The sequence below is a fragment of the Macaca nemestrina genome, chromosome 6 (genome assembly GCF_043159975.1).
Source record: "Macaca nemestrina isolate mMacNem1 chromosome 6, mMacNem.hap1, whole genome shotgun sequence".
NCBI classification, from domain to species: Eukaryota; Metazoa; Chordata; class Mammalia; order Primates; family Cercopithecidae; genus Macaca; species Macaca nemestrina.
The window spans coordinates 97,442,681-97,465,056 of record NC_092130.1 but is presented as its reverse complement, the minus strand read 5'-3'; the positions used below and the strand labels follow the sequence as shown (position 1 = coordinate 97,465,056).

Below are 22,376 nucleotides of genomic sequence, written 5' to 3'. Positions count from 1 at the left end.
TCAGGGTTTTTTTTGTTTTCTGTTTTGTTTTTAAGGTTATAACAAAAGGTTAATGAAAGGCAAATCCCTGCTTGCCAATTTGTCTAATGTATATTATTATCATATTAATAGAAACTTGTACCAATTTGTATTTCAGACAAATGGAGCTTCTTATATCTAAAATGTTAAAACAATAAAACTGTCATTCTTCAAATAATGTCATCCCTTGACCCTTGCAAATTAAAATACAAATTATGTTCTTACACTACTAAAATTTCTTTACAATTTCCTACCTAACTAAATAACTTATCTCTTTCCTGCTCTTTCCATGTTAATTAAACCTCTCACTTTACCATTTTCAAACACTATTCTACCCTTTCATCACAACTTCCTCTCATTCACAGTCTTTTTTCCCCTCATCTTTACCCAACTGTCAAAACAGCTTTTCAGTTGCCTTCCTGCCTTTAGAGTGCTGACCCTTTGTTAGTTTCTACTTTTCACAACCGCGTCGTCTTTTCTCAACTGCTCTTTTGTCAACTGAAAATTGAGAACAGCTTTTTTCTACATAAATCGAATGGTGCCCTGTGATATAATGACTCAAAGTTTATGTGATTGTTTAACTTCAGCCTCTTACTCTAGAAAATTTTACCTATGATTGATTAATTATAGGTATCAATTTCTTGCCAGGGATCAGGATCAGTAAGTACAGTAAGTACATATGTCCATGTAGTCAAAAGAATATGTAAACCTTTGAAACATTTTATGTAATATGGCATGTCTTCTCAGAAAAAATAGCCTTTTCTCCCTGCTTGAAACAATTCCAATACAGTTTTAAGAGGTATCAGAGAGGCATTCTATGGCTTTCCATCTATAAGTAAGTATCTTTTCTCCTAAGATGAGCTGATGTAACCCACATTTTAGTTGTGAATTCCCAACCCTGATTTTTTTGTATGTTTTTTAAAATAGTAAACTTCCTAGAAAGTAATATATTTTCTTTTACCGGAAGAGGAAGAAAGTACTTTAGTAGAGTTTCAAATTTTAACAGTTCCTGTTTCCCACTATGCTCTGAAAATTTGTAGGGCGGTTTATGAATACCCTCTGATTTTAGAATCTGTGGGCGAAGGCATCTGTTTTAGTTACAGAGTTTATTTCCATGCCCTTAATAGGAGATGGCAGTCTTCAATGGGGTGTTCATACATTGGTCATGAGATATGTCTTTTTCAATGAAGGAAGACATCTATGAGATAGAAAACCTTTGCAGGAAAGAGAGTAAAAGCCAGATTTTATTTTTAATTGGCTTACATTAGGTAATAACAACTTCCTTTTAAATGCCCTCTTTTTGATTACCAAAATACCACTGTTAATTCAAATAAAGTCAGATTGAAAAATAGGTTAAAAGATATCTCTCTATATAAAAGAAATATCATAATTCCTAGTAGGTAGTACATAGTCATGAAGAAACTAACCAGCAAAGAGTCAACGTAATGATAAGAATGAAAGAGTTGCAGGGAAACAGAATTTATCCAGTGACTCTCCAAAATCATCCCACTTCCTCCATTTACACAGCAGATACCGGGTACCATTGAGTTGTATATGGCCTGTAATAAAACCGTCTTTTATTATCAGTAATGTTCTGAACAGAAGCAAAGTAGTTAAACAGTCTCAAGGGTGGGAACATGTGTGTTTGGCATCTTCAAGGCAAGGCTTGAAGACAATTTATTAGAGAAGTTTGAAAGTGGTAGAGTAAAGGAAGCTAAAGAATTAGCCTTAGGAAAACTATGGTAGATAGCCATGGGAAATGATCTCAGAACTACCTCCTGCTCTGATTTTTACTGTGAATTCATTTATTTTCTAAACATGGTCAGAGGGATACAAATGTAATCCTAGATAGTGAAAGAGGATGCTAGAAAGTTTTCAGTTGGCTGCTGTTGAGGGCCCAGATAGAACAAAATTAGAGGAAATGGTAGTACAACTGTCTATACAAAATTTTTAAAATATTCAGAAAAGATGGGGATATTGTACCTTTGAAAAAATTGTCTGGCTTAACCTGGGTTGGTTGGTTGATTGTTTCAAGCAGGAGTTAGAGAAAACAGGCTGGAAAAATATGCAGATCTGCAGAGAACTACAGGAAAGAATGTGGAGTAAAGGTTGTGCTGTACCTGTGCAGTTACTTAGAATGGAATGCTGTGGAAGCTGATTGCCATGGTAACCAATAATCTTTTTCCTGAATGGGGGAACAGAACAACCATGAGGAAAATGTTTTAAATGAGCTACCTTATTTTGTGACTGTTATGGTGCCAGCTAAAACAAAAACAACCCACAAGATATTTAGGACAGTCATTCCTATGGAAGAAAATGGCTTTATTTTCAGAGAGACAAGGCTGAGGCAGAAATTCTGGAGTATTTCAAAGAGAGATGGGGCTTTAAGATGGCAATTGCAAACTCTCTGAAGCAGAACATAATGGATAAATATTATGTTTATGGCTAAAGCAGGCAGAAGCAAGACCTAGAACCCGTGTTAAAATTTCTCCCAAGCATAAGAATCAGAAATAAATGAAGATTCTCAACACTTGAGAGTTTCAGCCAAAATATTTCATGAATTATTTATGAGGCTTTTCTTTTAATCTTGTTCTAAATTTTAATTTCTCTAAATATTAAATGGAAATGGTAAATGTTTCTGTATTACTTAGGGTTCTCTAGAGAAACAGAACCAATAGGGTATATATAGGGAGAATGATAGGCAGGTAGGTAGATGATTGACAGATACGTAGATAGATGTGAGATTTATTATGGGACGTGGCTCATGTGATTATGGAGGCCAAGAAATCAATGTCTGAAGCTGGAGAACTAGGGAAGCTGGCAACATAATTCAGTCTCAGCCTACAAGGCCTGAGAACCAGGGAAACCAATGTTGTAACTCTCAGCTCAAGGCTGAAGGCCGGAGAACTTGGAGTTCTGATGTCCAAGAACAGGAGAAGACAGATACCCTAGCTCCAGAAAAGAGAGATAATTTGCCTTTCCTCTGACTTTTTGTTCTACCCAGGTACTCAGCAGATTGGACAGTGCCCACCTACATTGGCGAGGGTGGATTTTCTGTACTCAGTCCACAGATTCAAATGCCATTCTCTTCTAGAACCACCCTCAGACACACCCAGAAATAATGCTTTACCCACTACTTATGTATCTTTTAAGCCAGTCAAGTAGATACCCAAAATAAACCATCATATCTGTAGTCAATATTTATTCTATTATCATTATTATTATTTTGAGATAGAGTCTCGCTCTATCGCCCAGGCTGGAGTACAGTGGCACGATCTCGGCTCACCGCAACCTCCGCCTCCCGGGTTCAAGCAGTTCTCTGTCTCAGCCTCCCTAGTAGCTGGGATTACAGGCACCCACCACCACGCCCAGCTAATTTTTGTATTTTTAGTGGAGACAGGGTTTTACCATCTTGGCCAGGCTGGTCTTGAACTGCTGACCTCAGGTGATCCACCCGCCTCGGCTCCCCAAAGTGCGGGGATTATAGGCGTGAGACACTGCATCCGGCCTATTCTATTATTTTTAATAACATCATATATTTTTATTGTATATATCAGCGATCCCCAACCTTTTTGGCACCAGAGACCGCTTTTGTGGAAGACAATTTTTCCCCTCGGTAGGATGGGGGAGATGGTTTCAGGATGAAACCATTCCACCTCAGGTCGTCAGGCGTTAGGCACTCATAGGAAGCGCACAACCTAGATCCCTTTGAATGAATGAATGAATGAATGAACTTGCATGTGCAGTTCACAATGGGGTTCATGCTGCTATGAGAAAGAACTCTGAACCGTCATGTTCCTAAGATTCACGCTGCTGATCAGACAGGAGGTGGGAGGTGGAGCTCAGGCAGTAATGCTCACTCATCTGCCACTCACCTCCTGCTGTGCTGCCTTGTTCCTCACAGGCCATGGACCCATATCAGTCTGTGGCCCGGGGGTTAGGGACCCCTGATATAAATGATGGCAATACATGATAAAAATATAGTTTTCCTATTTTGATTAGGTCATCTTCTAAAATCTCTTACACTTAGAATAAAATCCAAACTCCATGCCTCGACCTAAGAGGTACTGCATGGTCTGGCCCCTGCTCACCTCTCTCGCCTTGGTTTCCATTTCCCCCTCCATTGCTAGTGTGTGGGATGGTGCATTGTCAACTGCATGAGCAAAAACTCCAGGTAATGGTGACTTAACCTATAAGGTCATTTTTTAATTTGCTTATTAAAAAGAAGTCTGGAGGTAGGTGGTCTTAACAGTTGATTTGGAAAGTCCAAGGTGTCATTAGAGTCTTTCCATCCTTTTATTTTGCTATCTTCATGTGTTTTCTTTTAAACCTGGATTGCTGTCCCTTTCTTTTTTAGAAGATTATTGTATTTCCAGGCATCCCATTCAAAGAACACCCAAAACAGGAAGGGAGGGAAGGAGACTGAGTTATTTTCTCTTTTATGGCTGCTTTTTTTTTTTTTTTTTTTTTTTAAACCAGGGAGAAAAACTCTGAAGGGACCTCAAGAAAATTCCTTCTCATGTCTTGTTGGCCAGAACTAGATTACATGCTCATCCCTAAATCAGTGATTGATAGTTTGGAACTGGATTTTCAATGATTGGCTTAGACAAATGGCGGTTCATCCCTTGAGTCTGCCTATCGCGACTGAACCAAATTAAAACTCTCAGCATGGAAGAAAGGCCAGTGGCCATTGGGCAAGCAAACCACATATTTGCCACGCAGCCTGAAGCCACTCATATTCCTGCTGATCTTCAAGTATGACAAGCTTGCTCCAAAAGCAGGGCCTTTGCACTTTTTTTGTTCCTTCTGCCTGGAACACGTATGTCCAAGACCTTCACATAGTGTGCTCCTCCTCATCATTCAATTCTGTGCTCAAATTACGTCTCTTAAAAAAGATCCTCTTTATAAAATATCTGTACATCCATAGCCATTAATCTTCCACTTAATTTGCTTTATTTTCTTCATAGCATATTCAACACTGTCTAAAATGGTATTATATATTAGTGTACTCGTAGAATAGAGCCTCATGAAGAGGAACTTTGCCTACCTTGTTTACTTTCCTGTCTGTAATAGCAAGACAATGTCTAGCACAGAGTGGGTGCTCAATAAATGATTATTGAATGAATGGATTTGCTAGGACTTTCGGTTATCCTTAGGTAGAAATTACTTAAGTCAGGGTTCTTTTTTTTTTTGAGACAGAGTCTTGCTCTTTAGCCAGGCTGGAATGAAGTGGCCTTATCTCAGCTCACTGCAACTTACGCACTCAGCTCACTGCAACTTCTGCCCCTCAGGTTCAAGCCCTTCTCCTGCCTCAGTCTCCTGAGTAGCTGGGATTACAGGCGCCTGCCGCCACGCCCAGCTAACTTTTTGTATTTTTAGTAGAGACGGGGTTTCACCATGTTGGCCAGGCTGGTCTCAAACTCCTGACCTCAGATGATTCACCCACCTCGGCCTCCCAAAGTTCTAGGATTACAGGCGTGAGCCACAGCACCCAGCCTAGTCAGGGTTCTTAACAAGTTAGCTAGAGCAAACAACAGCATCTGCTCTAACTAGAACACAGGGATTTGGTAGGGTGGTATACATAGCTCATAGAATCATTGGGAGGGCTGGGGAATCCTCACGCTGAAGTCCCTGGAACAAGAACTTGTAGGAAACAGAACATTCAAATTAGGTATTTTGGGTTGTGCTTAATAACAAATACTACTTTTTTCCCCCCCCCAGAGGCAGGATCTCGCTGGGGGAGTGCAGTGGCATAATCACAGCTCACTGCAGCCTCAGCCTCCCAGGGTCAAATGATCTTCCTGCCTTAGTCTCCCAAGTAGTTGGGAGTACAGGCACATGCCAATACGGCAACTAATTTTTGTATTTTTTGTGGAGATGGGGTCTCACTATATGCCCAGACTGGCTCAAATTCCTGGGCCCAAGCAGTCCTTCTGCCTCGGCCTCCCAAAGTGTTAGGATTACAGGTGTGAGCCGCTATGCCCAGCAAAATGCTACTCTTTACAAAGGTGGCGCACAGTATAGGAAAACCATAAGAGAGAGGACAGTGGCTGGCATAGCAGCACAGACTATCCCCACTGTGCCTGAAAGGACGGGAAGAAGGAGCAATGCGTGGAACCTGGAGGCAGAGACGGCTGTGTGGAAAGCGTTGTCTGAAGTAGCTATATCCTTTGCTTAAAGGTCACAGCCAGCTCACAGAGACCCCACAGTGAGGCAGCCCAGGAAATGAATAACTCAACTTTACTCTCCTTCCCACCCCACCCGCCATCTCCTGTTGCATTCCTCCTTCTAAAGCTGACATACAGGAAGCTGGGCAGAGGAGCCCAGTGATGTAGTCCACATCATCCTGGGGCAAAGAGCAGGAAAAAGAAGGCTCAAAGATGGATCTGGAGAGGCAAACTAAAGATACCCAGCCCAATTCCATTTAGCTATCAGATTAGCAGTTATATTAAAGTTTGGCATGTGGGAAAACAAGCACTACCACACAGTAGGAGTGTAAATTGGTATATCCTTGAAGACATATATAAATTTTGACACAGCAGTTCCACTTTAAGGAATTTATCCTACAGATACTCTTTTTCAAGTGTTCAAATAAACGTAGATTTTTTTGTATTGCTTTAAAATGAAAAAAGGGAGAAGAGACAACCTGTATGTCTATCAATAGAGGACTAGTACAATCATATAATAAAATACTATGCAGGTATTTAAAAGAATGAGGTACATCTATAGTTCTGATACGGAAAGATGCCTAATACAGAAAAAAATTCTGGATGGATATAATAAACTGAATTGTGGTTAACTTGAGAGAGTGCGATTGTAAATTTGAAATTTAAAGAGGAGAGGAGGATTTTAAAAAAGATTTCTGTAACACCATTTGTATTGTTTGCATTTTTTATCATGATTATATATTATTGTAATAATACAAAACCAAACCATATTATTTTGAAAATATTAAAAATACACAAATATGTTTAAAATTCAATTGCGGGAGGACAGAATGAGACGTTAATATACTCTTAATTGTCCTATCTTCCTCTCCTTTATATCTTTTTTGTTAGAAAATACTGTAAGTTGGCTGGGCACGGTGGCTTACACCTGTAATCCCAGCACTTTGGGAGGCCAAGGTGGGCGGATCACCTGAGGTCAGGAGTTCGAGATCAGCCTGATCAACATGGAGAAACCCTGTCTCTATTGCAACATGAATAGTGGGATACCCTGTTGCTGAAAAGTCAATTCTATGAGGCTGCTAAGCAGTTTTACAGTTGTATGCTAGAAGGGAAAGGAAGTGTTGTATAAAACAGAATTTGGTCAACCTTTGTATTCATTGTGGGTCCTTAGACCATACCTGAGTTTATGCTAATGAAATTACTCAACACAGGGGTAGGCCATACCAGAAATACCAGGCCTGTGATTAGAGGATGAGGGCTTTGAGTAAGACATTATTAGCCCAGCCTCTGAGAAGGACGAAGGGGCTAGGGATTGAGTTCAGTTACATGGCCAGTGAATCAATCCATGATCCCTATTTAAAGAACCACCAATAAAACTCCAGACGCTGAGGCTCAGGTGGACTTCCCTAGTTAGTAGTCATACATTTGTGTGCCAGGAAAGTGTCCTGAGGACACGGAAGCTTCACATTTGGGATCCTCCTAGACCTTACCCTATGTATCTTTTTAGTTGTCTGTTCCTGATTTGTGTCCTTTTTTTTTTCTTTTTGAGACACAGTCTAACTCTGTCACAGGACTGGAGTACAGTGGCACGATCTCAGCTCACTGCAACTTCCCCTCCCGGGTTCAAGTGATTCTCCTGCCTCAGCCTCCCGAGAAACTGCGTCTACAGGCACGTGCCACCATGCCCAGCTAATTTTTGTATTTTTAGTAGAGACGGCATTTCACCCTGTTGGCCAGGATGGCCTCCATCTCCTGACCTCATGATCCACCTGCCTCGGCCTCCCAAAGCACTGGGATTACAGGCATGAGCCATTGCGCCTGGCCTTGTGTCCTTTATAATAAAACTATAATCATAAGTATAGCACTTTCCTCAGTTCTATGAATTATTCTAGCAAGTTATTTAATGCGAGGGGATGGTGGGAACCCCTGAGTTTGTAGCCAGTTGATCAGAAACGTAAGTAACCTGGAAACTCCTGATCTTGTGGCTGGTATGTGAAGTGAGGTCAGTCTTGTGGGAGACTGTGCCATTAGCCTGTGAAAGTTACCTAACTCCAAATAGTTAGCATGATAATTGCACTGCAGAAGGAAAAACCACATACCTCCTCAGAACCCAAGAGACAATGAGAAACTGTCTCATGACACCCTCCTGAAAGATAGGAAGGCAAGTGAGAAATGACCTTGAAGCAACTCCTCCCAGGCCTCCCATGGTCTGATGTTCCAGGAGGATCACAAGATATTCTGCCAAAATTTATGTCAGCTACAGTTAAGGCTTGCATGAAAAAAGGTCTGGAAATATGTTTGCCAAAGTAATGGGCTGGGCACAATGGCTCATGCCTGTAATCCCGGCACTTTGAGAGGCCAAGGCAGGAGGACTGCTTGAGTCCAGGAGTTCAAGACAAACCTGGCCAACACAGAGAGACCCTGTCTCTACAATAAATAAAAAATAAATTAGCTGGATGTAGTGTTGAGCACCTATATAGTTCTAGCTACTCAGGAGGCTGAGACGGGAGGATTGCTTGAGCTCAGGAGTTCAAGACTGCGGTGAGCTATGATCATGCCACTGCGCCCCATATTGGGCAACAAAGCAGGATCACATCTCTAAAAACAAAAAAAAAACAAAGTGATGGCAGTTGTCACTGGGTCATGGAATCCGAAGACTTTGGCTTGCTTTTTGCTACTTTTCTTCATTATACTTTATAGAGACAATTTAGGGTGTGGTTAAGTATAGACTCTGGGGACATCCTGCCTAGGTTTGAATTTCAGCTCTGTCATTTAGTAACTTCATGTTCTTGATACTGATCCACTAACCTGCCCTTTCAATCCAAGGGCTCAGCCAGCTCCAGTCTCTCCTAGGAGTGCATTCACCTCTTTTATTAATACCTTCTTCATCTACAAGAATGTCATGTGGAACTGTCATTTTCCTTCCTGAAATGAAGATTTAATATGTCCATGATAATGCCCTAATTTATCATCTTTGTTTTTCCATTAAATTTTAAATAACCCAATGAACAACAAGAAAAAGAAAAAATTCTAGCTTGCCATGATTGGTTTCTTGGCAAACCAAGACTTCAAGCAAATTACTTAGCCTCTTGATGCCTAAGCTTTCTTATTTGTAAAATGGAGAATAAATAATAGTCCTTACCTCATACAGTTGTGAGGATTAAGTGAATGAAAACAAAACCCTTGGAACAGTGCCTGGTACACAAAAAGCACTCATATATGGTAGCTATTTTTAAGACTTTTATGTGTTATTTGATTTGTATACAGTGACTACATGTCACTGTAAACCCAATTAAAACATACAAAAATATCAAATTTTCTGTTTATGTCTCATTGACGTTTTTCACTTCACAACTAGACGAATTAGCCACTTTTTTTTCTTTTTTTTTTTTTTTTTGAGACAGAGTTTTGCTCTTGTTGCCCAGGCTGGAGTGCGGTGGCACAATCTTGGCTCACTGCAGCCTCCGCCTCCTGGGTTCCAGCAATTCTCCTGCCTCACCCTCCTGAGTAGCTGGGATTACAGGCACGTGCCACCACACCCAGCTAATTTTTTTGTAATTTTAGTAGAGACTGGGTTTCATCATGTTGCCCAGGCTGGTCTTGACCTCCTGACCTCAGGTGATCCACCTGCGTTGGTCTTCCAAAGTGCAGGGATTACAGGCGTGAGCTACCACGCCCAGCCAATTAGCCACATTTTTGCTTATCATCCTAACATTTCATAGTCGCCGTGTAGAGAAATGGGATAAGTTTAAGCTAGAGAAAGCATTTGAAAACTGAGATGAATATCTTAGATGAATATATACATAAAACTTTACTTAAAATTCTTTCACTACCACCTCCAAAATAAACCAAAGTTAACATTTTAGTCTTATGTGTATTTAAAGGAAGTGCATTAAAATGTTCATTATATTTTATCTCTGGTTAATGAAATTTTGTATACTTTTCCTTTATACATTTATACATATTGTAAATTCTTTCAAGTGAGCATGTATTACTTTTTGGAATCAGAAAAAAATGTTATTTTTAAAGATAAAATTATTTTTATCAGAGTTCTTTTTGAACTGTGCAAAGAGAGAAACATAAAATATTTGAGATTCCAGTAACATGAGAGATTACTTTTGAAACATTCTGAAATTATATTTTCTATTGGTTTTTAACAAGATTTACAACCTACTCAAAATGCAGTAGAGTGGGCATCACAAAGCAAATTTATTTGAAAGCACCAGAACCAGTACATGAATAGTCATGACATTCAGCAACATGTCCCTATTGAAAAACGATTTTAGAATCTATAATGTTGGTTGTTGTACTAACAGGGTAAGCTACATGTAGAATAAAATGAAAAATAAAAGTAGTGATTAAAGATGATTAGAGATTAAAAAAGAGAAAATATTTTAATGAAACTGCCCTTTGTAATGTTAATACTAATCACACTCAAATACAGACATGAACTTTGAGAATAGCATTATATTCTTATATAGGGCTATTAAGAACATGAGTTTTGGAATCAGATGGATTTTGAGTTTGAGTCCTCTTGGCCCAGCCAGGTAGCACGGGATGTGTTATTTAAACACATCATCTCTAAGCCTCAGTCTCCCAGATTCTAAGATGTGAATAATGATAGTACCTGAAGGATTTGTTGTAATAATTAAATGAAATATTTACTAAGCAAATGCTTAGTAAATGCACTCTTTACATATGAAAGACAGAGTCTCGCTCTGACACCCAGGCTGGAGTGCAGTGGCGCAAGCTCGGCTCACTGCAAGCTCTGCCTCCTGGGTTCACGCCATTCTCCTCCCTCAGCCTCCCGAGTAGCTGGGACCACAGGCACCCACCACCACGCCTGGCTAAGTTTTTGTATTTTTAGTAGAGACAAGGTTTCACTGCATTAGCCAGGATGGTCTTGATCTTCTCACCTCATGATACGCCCGCCTCGGCCTCCCAAAGTGCTGGGATTACAGGTGTGAGCCACCACGCCCAGACTTCTGTTTCTCTTACTGATGTGAAAATTAGTTGCATTTTTTTCTATTCCTTGTATTACCTTACAATCAGCTACTTAAGAGGAACTATAAAATGAAAAGGGAACATTAGACTATGTAAGAATTAGGGAAACTGGCTCTCTCTTCCACCACCCAAGATGCCAAAAGGAACAAAGGCCAAGGGGAAGAAGGTGGCTCCAGCCCCTGCTGTCATGAAGAATAAGGAGTCCAAGAAAGTGGTGAATCCCCTGTTTGAGAAAAGGCCTAAAAATTTTGGCATTGGACAGGACATCCAGCCCAAAAGAGACCTCACCTGCTTTGTGAAATGGCCCCGCTGTATCACGTTGCCGTGGCAGAGAGCCATCCTCTATAAGCAGCTGGAAGTGCCTCCTGCGATTAACCAGTTCTTTCAGGCTCTGAACCACCAAACAGCTACTTAGCTGCTTAAGCTGGCCCACAAGTACAGGACAGAGACAAAGCAAGGAGAAGAAGCAGAGGCTGTTGGCCTGACTGAGAAGAAAGCTGCCGGCAAAGGGGATGTCCCCATTAAGAGACTACCTGACCTTTGAGCAGGAGTTAAGACCGTCACACCTGGGTGGAGAACAAGAAAGCTCAGCTGCTGGTGATTGCACACAACGTGTGGCACACAACGTCTGGTTGTCTTCCTGCCTGCCCTGTATTGTAAAATGGGGGTCCCTTACTACATTATCAAGAGGGAAGCAAGACTGGGACGTCTAGTCCACAGGAAGAACTGGATCATTGTCACCTTCACACAAGTTGATGTGGAAGACAAAGGAGCTTTGGCTAAGCTGGTGGAAGCTATCAGGACCAATTACAACAACATATATGATGAGATCTGAGACAATGTCCTGGGTCCCAAGTCTGTGGCTCACATTGCCAAGCTCAAAAAGGCAAAGGCTAAAGAACTTGCATCAAACTGGGTTGAATGTACACTGTTGAGCTTTCTATATATAAAAATAATTAAAGTAATGCAAATTTTCCTTTAAAAAAAAAGAATTAGGGAAACCAACTTCAAATTTCTGAAATGTATTCTTTTAAAGCATCTGAAACCTGTGTGTTTTTTACACAGAGGCATACATACCAACTCTGTGATATTATCCAGTGTAAAAGGAAAGCAAAACAGAGACCCTAGCATACAAACAGAAAATATTTTTTACTTCATGTTCAGTGATCTCTGAATCCTTCTGAACTAAGCTACATTTTGGTCTTTTTCATCTATAAACGGGAGTGCAGATTATCATTGACTTGGTATTGGGATAAACTCCTGGCCTTTTAAGAATGCCTTTTCTTGGCCGGGCGCGGTGGCTCAAGCCTATAATCCCACCACTTTGGGAGGCCGAGACGGGCAGATCACGAGGTCAGGAGATCGAGACCATCCTGGCTAACACGGTGAAACCCCGTCTCTACTAAAATTACAAAAAAATTAGCTGGGTGTGGTGGCGGGAGCCTGTAGTCCCAGCTACTCAGTAGGCTGAGGCAAGAGAATGGTGTGAACTAGGGAGGTGGAGCTTGCAGTGAGCCCAGTTCGTGCCACTGCTCTCCAGCCTGGGTGACAGAGAGAGACTCCATTTCAAAACAAAACAAAACAAAAAAAGAATGCCTTTTCTTGCACAAAGGCTCATGTCACCCTTCAAAGGCCTTAGGAAATCTCAATCAAAGTTGGCCTTCAAAACTTGCCCATGAGTTAACTGAGCTCGTACATTAGGGTACCTAACTACAATTTTTAGCTAAACCTCCACAAGGCATTTACCCTTAAGGGAAAAGTCTGTCTTCATAGTTCTTCTGCCCTGCCCAAAACCTACTTTAGAATGAACACTGAGGCTTCAGTTACATGGAGCTTTCCTTTTGCTCATGGCACTCCCTTAACTAACAGCATCTCCCTGCGATCCCTTTATTTAAAAGGGGAATCAACACTCCTGGACATTTAGGGTAAAAGAATGGAAGCTGCTACCTTTCTGTCTACTTACCCGAACTTCAGAGTTTTCCTATTTTCCTGTCATTTCCGCCATTGCTATTGTAGGCATTCTCTACTTAGAAGAAGTCACATCATCTATGACCCTGGGTATGCTGGCCTCCAGATTGCTTACACAAATTTTAAATATGTTTGTCCCAGCAGAGGGATCTTTGAAACCCTGCTCTTTAGGCTTCTCCAAATTAGAATGTATTCATTGATTCATATACTCTTTCTTCATTGTAAACCAGCTCCCATCCCTATATATATATAAATTTTTTTTTTTGAGACAAGGTCTGGCTCTATTGCCCAGGCTGGAGTGCAGTGACACAATCTTGGCTCACTGCCACCTCTGCCTCCCAGGCTCAAGCCATCCTCCCACCTCAGCCTCCCCAATAGCTGAGACTACAGGCGTGCACCACCATGCCTGGCCAATTTTTGTATTTTTTGTACAGACAGGTTTTTGCCATGTTGGCCAGACTTGTCTGAAACTTGTGGGCTCAAGCGATCTGCCTGCCTCGGCCTCTCAAAATACTGGGATTACGAGTGTAAACCACTGCACTTGTCTCATGTATTTTATTAAAGTGCTGCCAATCCAAGGAAACCCAATTTTAAAAAATTCTTATTTAAGGGAGGCTGAGGCAGGAGAATCGCTTGAACCCAGGAGCTAGAGGTTGCAGTGAGCCGAGACTGTGCCATCGCACTCCAGCCTGGGTGACAGAGCAGGACTGCGTCTCCAAAGAAAAAACAAACAAACAAAAACTTATTTAAGAATAGGAAATGTCTCTGCATATAAAGATTTTTGAGAAGTCTTATGTCTGTAAATTGTATTTGCTGGTTTCCCCTTTGCCACAATAGTCATTATTTCCCTAAAGAGCTCACAATATTTATACATGAACTTCCCTTATAAGCTATGGTGGCTTTTCCCCAGTAGGTTGTTTTTACGTTTTTCAGTGATCCTACCATTTAATTACAGATTCAACTAGTTTGTCCAGTATAGTGTGATATTCACTATGTGTATGTTTCCACAGCTATGCTTGCAACTCATCTTTCAGATAGAATTCAGATGGGCAATTCATCAGTCCCCTGGAAAGTTTGCCATAACAGGGTACATAACTTTGCTAGCAATTGCACAACTTTACCCTTGATATTCTTTAAAATCCTAGGTAGAACAAATTCTGTTGATTTATCTCTTTCTGGTGTGTTAGCTAGGTCCTGGGCATTTCCTACTATTTATTCATAAGAAAAATACCACCTTATATTTGTATAGTGCTTTATGCTTTCCAGTTATTTTCAGCTTTTCACTGGGTACAATAATATCAATTTCTGTGAATCAAAAGGTAATTATTTTCCCTACAAACCTAAAACTGCTCTAAAAAGTGAAATCTAGCTGGGCGCGGTGGCTCACACCTGTAATTCCAACACTTCTGGGAGGCCAAGGCAGGTGGATCACCTGAGGTCAGGAGTTTGAGACCAGCCTGGCCAACATGGTGAAACTCTGTCTCTACTGAAAATAAAAAATTAGCCAGGCGTGGTGGTGGGCGCCTGTAATCCCAGCTACTCGGGAGGCTGAGGCAGAAGAATTGCTTGAACCCGGGAGGTGGAGGTTGCAGTGAGCCGAGATTGTGAGATTGCACCACTGCACTCCAGTCTGGATGACAGAGCAAGACTTCATCTCAAAAAAAAAAAAAAAATTATATGCCAAGCATTATGCTAATGTATATTTCCTCACTCAACCCATAACAACCCTAATGGGATAGGTATTCTGTATTCATGCCATCTTTATAGGGAAGGAAAAGGAAACTGAGCAGGAATTTGTCATTTACCTAAAATCCACCTGCATTCGAACCCAAATCTGCCTAATTCCAAACCTTTGCCCTTAACCTCTATGCCCTTTTGCCATTTAATTAGAACTAAATCAAGCATTTCTAGAACTATAGGTAGCTGGATTAGGATGCAGACTATCTGCATTCTGGTCTGGCTCTGCCACAACCATTTGATCAAGGGCAGGTGAATTAACTGGTGAGGACCTGTTTCTTTATATGTTAAATGAGATAATAGATTACAAGACTTTAATATTTTCTATTCTGTGATTTTATTTATGTAAATATTCACTAACCACCATGTTATGAATAGGCACAAAACCAAAGTAAAAGATGTTAAATTTAAATTTAAAATAAATTTTAACAGAAGGTACATGTTTGTTTTATTGTTTTACTTTACAGCCAAAAGCAAACCAAAACACCAGAGATGCTCATTTAAGCAGTAGGGCCTTAACTTTTGAGTGTGATGGCAGTTACGTCTGTAAATTAATTTTATTCATTGCTGTGTTGGATAGATATATATGTTCACTTCCTGCAAAAATTGAAACTGAATGTTAACAGTATGTAATCTATTTATTCAGCGTGTATTCAGAGAGATTTAATGAAGAAATTAACACCGTGTCAGATGGGATGGGGCAGATCAATGTCCTATAATTGTGTGGCCTAAATTTGGCTAAGTTAGATTTAGTTTTTCCCAGAAAATTTTAGGGTTGCCAGGCTTTTCTTATTCTGTACATAATGATCCAGCCTTTTCTTGCCCCTGTTTATAATGGAAACCTTCTATGCTGGTTGTTTTGCCAATGCTGCCCAGTCCTTCCCTTTCCTCTCCACCTGCATCTCTTCTTCCCCCTTCTCTGCCCTGGACTGTGCCTCAGAAGGCTGAAATGTGCTAACTGTGTCTCCATAAGTCTTTTTGAATTGAAACACACAGGAGATCTGAGAGTGCAAAGTCGGCATGTCTTCCCTGCCCCCACTTTGGCACCCTGTCTCTCACAGTAGCTGCATCACTCCCCAACCACACTGGTCTTCTTCCCCAGCTCCAGTTTCTACTGGGCCCTGCTAACTACTCTATTTTCTTTGTTTCTACAGCCCCAGGGGAAAGTGGTTTTCCCTCTGAAGGTGGTCCCTGGGTATCTCACCGTATTTTGTCTCTTCTTAACCTTGCTTATGTATGTTTGAGTAGTCTTTTCATTAAAGTCTCTTCATTTGAACCATCTAGGATGAATTTTGTTTCTTCCCCAGGATCCCAACTGATTCACTATCACTTACCTAAAACTCATTGAATTGGAATTTAAGCACCTCATCCCAAAGATGACATTGACTTCAATCAATGAGTACATACTGAGCGTCTTGATGTGCTTAAGGGTATACCAAGAGCTATGACAGGTACAAGAGTCATTTGAGGCTAGCCCAAGTGTGGTGGTGTCTACAACAAATTGATCACAATCAGTGGCAGATTTCTTTGTTTCTTTTCTACTCCCATTGCTTCACATGACTAGCCTTAAGAAAAAGAGTCATTTGTGTGGCATTCTTGCCCTTGAGAAGTTTATACTTTAGTTAGGAAGTCCACAATCAACACATTAAACTATTAACATGTAACACAGGACTTTAAATCTTAAATTAGGTAGCTCATAGGACTAGCCAGGTGAAAGCAGATAAAATTATCATAGGAAATGCTAACTTTCCATGCCCAGTTAATTTTTTGTATTTTTAGTAGAGACAGGATTTTACCATGATGGCCAAGTCGGTTTCGAACTCCTGACCTCAAGTGATCCTCCTGCCTCGGCCTCCCAAAATGCTAGGATTACAGATGTGAGCTACCACGTCTGGCTGTGTATTTTTTTTTTTTTTTTAAAGGAAGGAAGAACAGAAGTCAAAGGAAACAGAAGAACAAGTCAGAGGAGCCAATTTGGGAGATTTTAAGCTTTTCTTTTCTTTTTTTTTTCTTTTCTTTTTGAGACAAGATTTCGCTCTTTTGCCCAGGCTGAAGTGCCTGCATTTTAAAATTATCTGAATTGGAATTTTTTAATTTATCAGACTTATGAAATATATTATTGTGAACTAGAAAGTATTAGTGAAAGCTGGGCATGGCAGTTCACGCCTACAATCCCAGCACTTTGGGAAGCCATGGCAGGAGGATAGCTTGAGGCCCGGAGTTTGAGACCAGCCTGGGCAATATAGCAAGACTCTTGTCTCTACAAAGAAAAAAAAAAGTATTAGAGAAATTTCAACCAATTGTGGAATATTTATGCTCTAAATATCCTGAGTCAGTGAAATGTGTCCATAGGTACATGCTGTATAAATATCATGAGGGCTAGTAGGTCATTCTTGTGTACAGAAGGGGAATTTGTTTGTCAAACAAGAAGAACAGGGCATTTGCCATTGATCAATCTGGAACTATCTACCATTCCCATACACTACTTGAGTAATAAACTGATCAACTGATGACTCTTATTTTCAATGGGAGTATTTTGATAGGCCCAGAGATATGTATTAAAACCCAAGCTTGTTAGTCAGTGTGTCTCCCCATTTGAATCAGAGAGAAGGCCCTAGGGATGTGAGAATGGGCAAGGCATATGCTACACTCTGGTGTCTAATATGATTATTGTAACCCAATAAACATGTTACTGTTTTAAAAGCTTGGTTTCAAGAGTACAAATTTGATATAAGTTGGGAATGGAAAGACATCAGAATGTGCAGAAAGGTGTTGAGTTATCCCTGCCTGTATACCGACAACAGTGGGGCTCTCTGTCGTAGGAGGGAAGCCTTTATGTGGTGTGACTTGGGGGTTTGCTCTCAAAACTTGATTAGAATTCAGATAGGTCAGACAGAAGGATTTGAAGGACAGCAACAATATAAGGAAAGGCAGAGAGATGAGAATGAGCTAGGTATTACACACAGGACACTGAAGAGACCAGACAGTGAAGACTTGACAGCCAAGAACAATTTGAGCAATACAAAGTATTATTGGACAGATGGGATAAGGACAGATCAACTTCCTATAATTCTACTGATGGAAAAGAACAGAGCATCAGAATTTCAAAGTCCTAGCAATGTAATTTCTCTGTAAGTAATACAACTCATTTTAAAACATTGATGTAGCCACTCTGTAGGATCATGGTTGCTTAGAAATTGCTATCATATTCAAGAGCTTGAAGTGGACTGGATCTCTGCTATGGTTTGAAAATGTGTCCTCTCCAAAACTCATGTTGAAACTTAATCCCCAGTGTGGCAATGTTGAGAAGCCTTTAAGAGGTGATTGTGTCCTGAGGGCTCTGCTCTCATGAATGGATTAATGGGTTATCCAGGGTGTGGGACATGTGGCTTTATAAGAAAAGAGATCTGAGTTAGCACACTCAAACCGCTCACCATGTGATGCTCTGTGCCTCCTTGGGACTCTGCAGAGGGTCCCTACCAACAAGAAGGCTCTCACCAGATGTGGCCCCTCAACTTTGGACTGCTTAGCCTCCGTAACTATAAGAAACAAATTCTTTTTCTTTATAAATTACTCCGTTTCAGATATTCTGTTATAAACAACAGAAAATGAACTTATATAATCTCATAGGATTTCAGATCTGGGAACTGATTTTGAGTTCCTGTACATGTTAGAGTAGATGTAGGGAGAGAGGAAATTCAGAAGTGCATTCTCAGCTAAACTGAGGGTATGGATAGATTTACTAATGAGACAAAGTAAATTTGCAGCTATGGAAACAATAGTGTCATTCAAGATTGCTTCCTTTCTCAAAGTGGGAGGCAATAGGACAATGATTTTCTCTTCGTGTATAGGAGCCTACTTCCTACCAGGAATGGGGGAAATGAGAGAAGCATCACCATTTATTACGCGCCCAAACATTACAGGCACTGTTTAAAGAAAGGATCATAGGGATACAGAAATAATAAAGGGTGGGGATAGAAATTTCCAAGGTCTTAGCAGGCACTGTCTGTTGGTGCTACATTTCTGTGAACTTTTTTTTTTCCCCCACCTTTACCCTCTGTTCTTCCAATTCTAAACAAGAAAAAGCGACACTGAAACTCACCAACCTTTAACAACTACTGCAAATACTTGGTTTTGGAGTAGCAATTACTGGAGCACTTACCTGAAAAATGCCTGCTGAGCCTAATCTCTAGATATCAGAGAATTAAATAAAATGCTTGAAAACTGAAAAGTAATTTAGCAACATCAGTTATTGAAGTGATGCAGAAGTGCTTTTTTCACATTAAGTTACCAATATGATACCACAATCCCATCATGACAGTGGACTTGACCCCTTGAGTTAGCAGAACAAAGGACTTTATGTAACTATTTTAGGCAGTAAAAATTTCCAACTCAGCACCATTTTTTTCCTATAAACCTGTCCTGCATACATCACATTGATGTGAGAGTCAGATGAGATAATTATGTGAAGGTGCTTTGTAAACTGAAGAGCTATATAATGGTCAAGGAATCATTATTACTATCATTCAGTGAATCATGAAAGAACATGTTGGAAGGTCATTTGTAGGACAATATTCTTAAATTCTAGAAAAATGCAGTTATCTTTGAGAACTAAAGATGAAGAAAATTTTTGGAATATTTATTACACGTTTCGTAGGCTGGTAAGATGAACTGCTAACAAGAATGAAATAAATTAAAACAGTATGAGTTCATTACTTTCCTTTTTAAAGCTTTAAAATACTGTGTTCCACATATATACAGGTATATTTAAAAGGATATTCACAGCAGCATTGGTATGACAAAACAACACAAAGAAACAAATAAAACTAATCTGGAAACAAATGTCCATCATTATGGATTTAAGTTATTTTATATATATGTATATATACATGAATACTATGTGACTAATGAAAAGAATGAAGTAGACTTTATAAGTACTAACATGGAAAGAGAGCCAAGAGATACAAGATGATAAACACGATGTGCAAAACAATATGTAATGTATGATGAGTATGTTTCTAAGAGTTATGTAACGGTCAAGAAATTTAAAACATCTATATAAGGATATGTGGTAGTAATCAGGAAAACATTCTTGACGAATATCTGCTATTTCTCTATTAACAACGGCTCTCCACATCACAAAAGTTTAACTTTCTACGATATTTCTGTAATGTTTTAACTTTTTATAACGAGCTTATGTTACTTTCATGAGCATAAAAAGTTAAGATTACAAACGATGAAAGACCCATGCTTCAAACAAAACCTAAACACATTAAAGAGCAGATATGATTGACTTGCAAAACTCTGGAAAGAAATATTGAAGATTTGAATTGTTAAGGCCAAATAAAGTTTAGTTCGACTTGCTGAGATTGATTTGGAATTGTAAGATTTGAAAAAATGCCTCCAAATATTGATCCCATTGCTCCGAAGCACCAGGCAATAAGTTCAAAATAGTGTTCAGAGTCTCCATGGGGCTGAAACAACTCTTCCTGCTAATAGAAGCTGAAAAAAAGATGAGTTTTATCCCTTTGTAAGATGTTTAGCTTTTGTTCGTGACCAACAAATCAAAGGTCCACATGTTTGTTGATGAGCTCTAAGCCTCAGAGAGAAATCTACTAAAATGGCTAGAATGTAGGTTGAACAAGGTCAAGTTGGACTTGAACGAAAGATAGAACTGGTAATGACCAAGGCTAGCTTTGCTATTTGCTGTCAGAAGCAAAGCAGATGAGTGTGGATTGTCTGCAAAGGGAGATATTAAAAGATTCAGCCATTTCAAAAACAAATGATTACCTTCCCTTATTTTCCTGTGTTTATCCATTTCCATACCTGTTAAAAATGCCTGGTTGATGATTGAATGTATATATATAGAGGGCGAAAGTGAGAGGAACTATGATGTTATTAAAATTGTAATTCTACAGACTGTCTAGCAATGTGCAAAACAAATCTGATGCAGAAACGTAAAATAATGAAATTTTATTTTGTTAGGATGGTGAGATTATGGGTGACTTTAAAAATTCCCCATTATTGGTCGGGTGCAGTGGCTGTAATCCCAGCACTTTGGGAGGCCAAGGCGGGTGGATCACTTGAGTTCAGGAGTTTGAGGCTAGCCTGGCCAACATGGTGAAACCCTGTCTCTACTAAAAATACAAAATTTAGACAGTCATGGTGGTGTGTGCCTGTAATCCCAGCTACTTGGGAGGCTGAGGCAGGAGAATTGCTTGAACCTGGGAGGTAGAGGCTGCAGTGAGCCAATATAGCACCACTGCACTCCAGCCTGGGCAACAGAGTGAGACCCCATCTCAAAAAATAAAATAAGACCGGGTGCCATGGCTCATGCCTATAATCCCAGCACTTTGGGAGGCCGAGGCGGGTGGATCACCTGAGGTTGGGAGTTTGAGACCAGCCTGACCAACAAGGAGAAAGCCTGTCTCTACTAAAAATACAAAATTAGCCAGGTGTGGTGGTGCATACCTGTAATCCCAGCTACTTGAGAGGCTGAAACAGGAGAATCGCTTGAACGCGGGAGGTGGAGGTAGCAGTGAACCAAGATTGCACCATTGCACTCCAGCTTGGGCAACAAGAGTGAAACTTGGTCTCAAAATAAATAATAAAAAATAAAAATAAAAATAAATAAAATAAAATTGTTGTTTTAAAATAGAGCAAGCCACACATTTAAAAACAGCACAAACTTTTTTTGAGACAAGATGACTCCATGAAAATAATAGCTTCCTTTTACATCTCAAAGGTTGTACATGAAGAAAAAAATTCTCCAGTACTTCATTTGCAAAACCAGCTTGCTTCTAGATTAATTCTTAAAAATCTTTACAATTAGTTGTAAATGTAGCATAAGAAAAAAATTGTACGCTAGGTGCAGTGGCTCACACCTGTAATCCCAACACTTTGGGAGGCCAAGGCTGGTGGATCAGTTGAGCTCAGAGGTTCGAGACAAGCCTGGGCAACATGGTGAAACCCTGTCTCTACTAAATATACAAAAAATTAGCCGGGTGTGGTGGCACATGCCTGTAGCCCCAGGTACTTGATAGGCTGAGGCTGGAGAATTGCTTGAACCCGGGAGGTAGAGGCTGCAGTAAGCCCAAATCGTGCCACTGTACTCCAGCCTGGGCAACAGAGCAAGACACTGTCTCAAAAAAGAAAGAAAGAGGGAAGGAAGGAAGGGGGGAAGGAAGGAAGAAAGGAAGGAGAAAGAGAAAAAAAACTGTTCTTTTGACATCGTTTAATCACTTCCGTTTGTTCAACAGACTCTGCAATATCCCATTATAGGCAAACATTCGAAATACAATGAGCCTTTGAGAATTTGGAAGTTAGATTTCGTAAGTCCACTACATCCCTAGTGGCATTATCTTACAGGAATATAGAGTAAATATGGATGGATTAAATAATATCCCCTTCTGGAAAAATAAAGATTAAAATAGAAAGCTCATATCCTCTATTAAATATTAAATACAAGTTCCTAAAAGCCCC

At 40.0% G+C, this 22,376-nt stretch overlaps 1 pseudogene; it reads left to right on the top strand.

The window, feature by feature from the left end:
- The first annotated feature begins 9,646 nt into the window (after positions 1-9,646).
- On the top strand, positions 9,647-18,029 carry LOC139363955 (large ribosomal subunit protein eL8 pseudogene; annotated as a pseudogene).
- Positions 18,030-22,376: the final 4,347 nt, after the last annotated feature.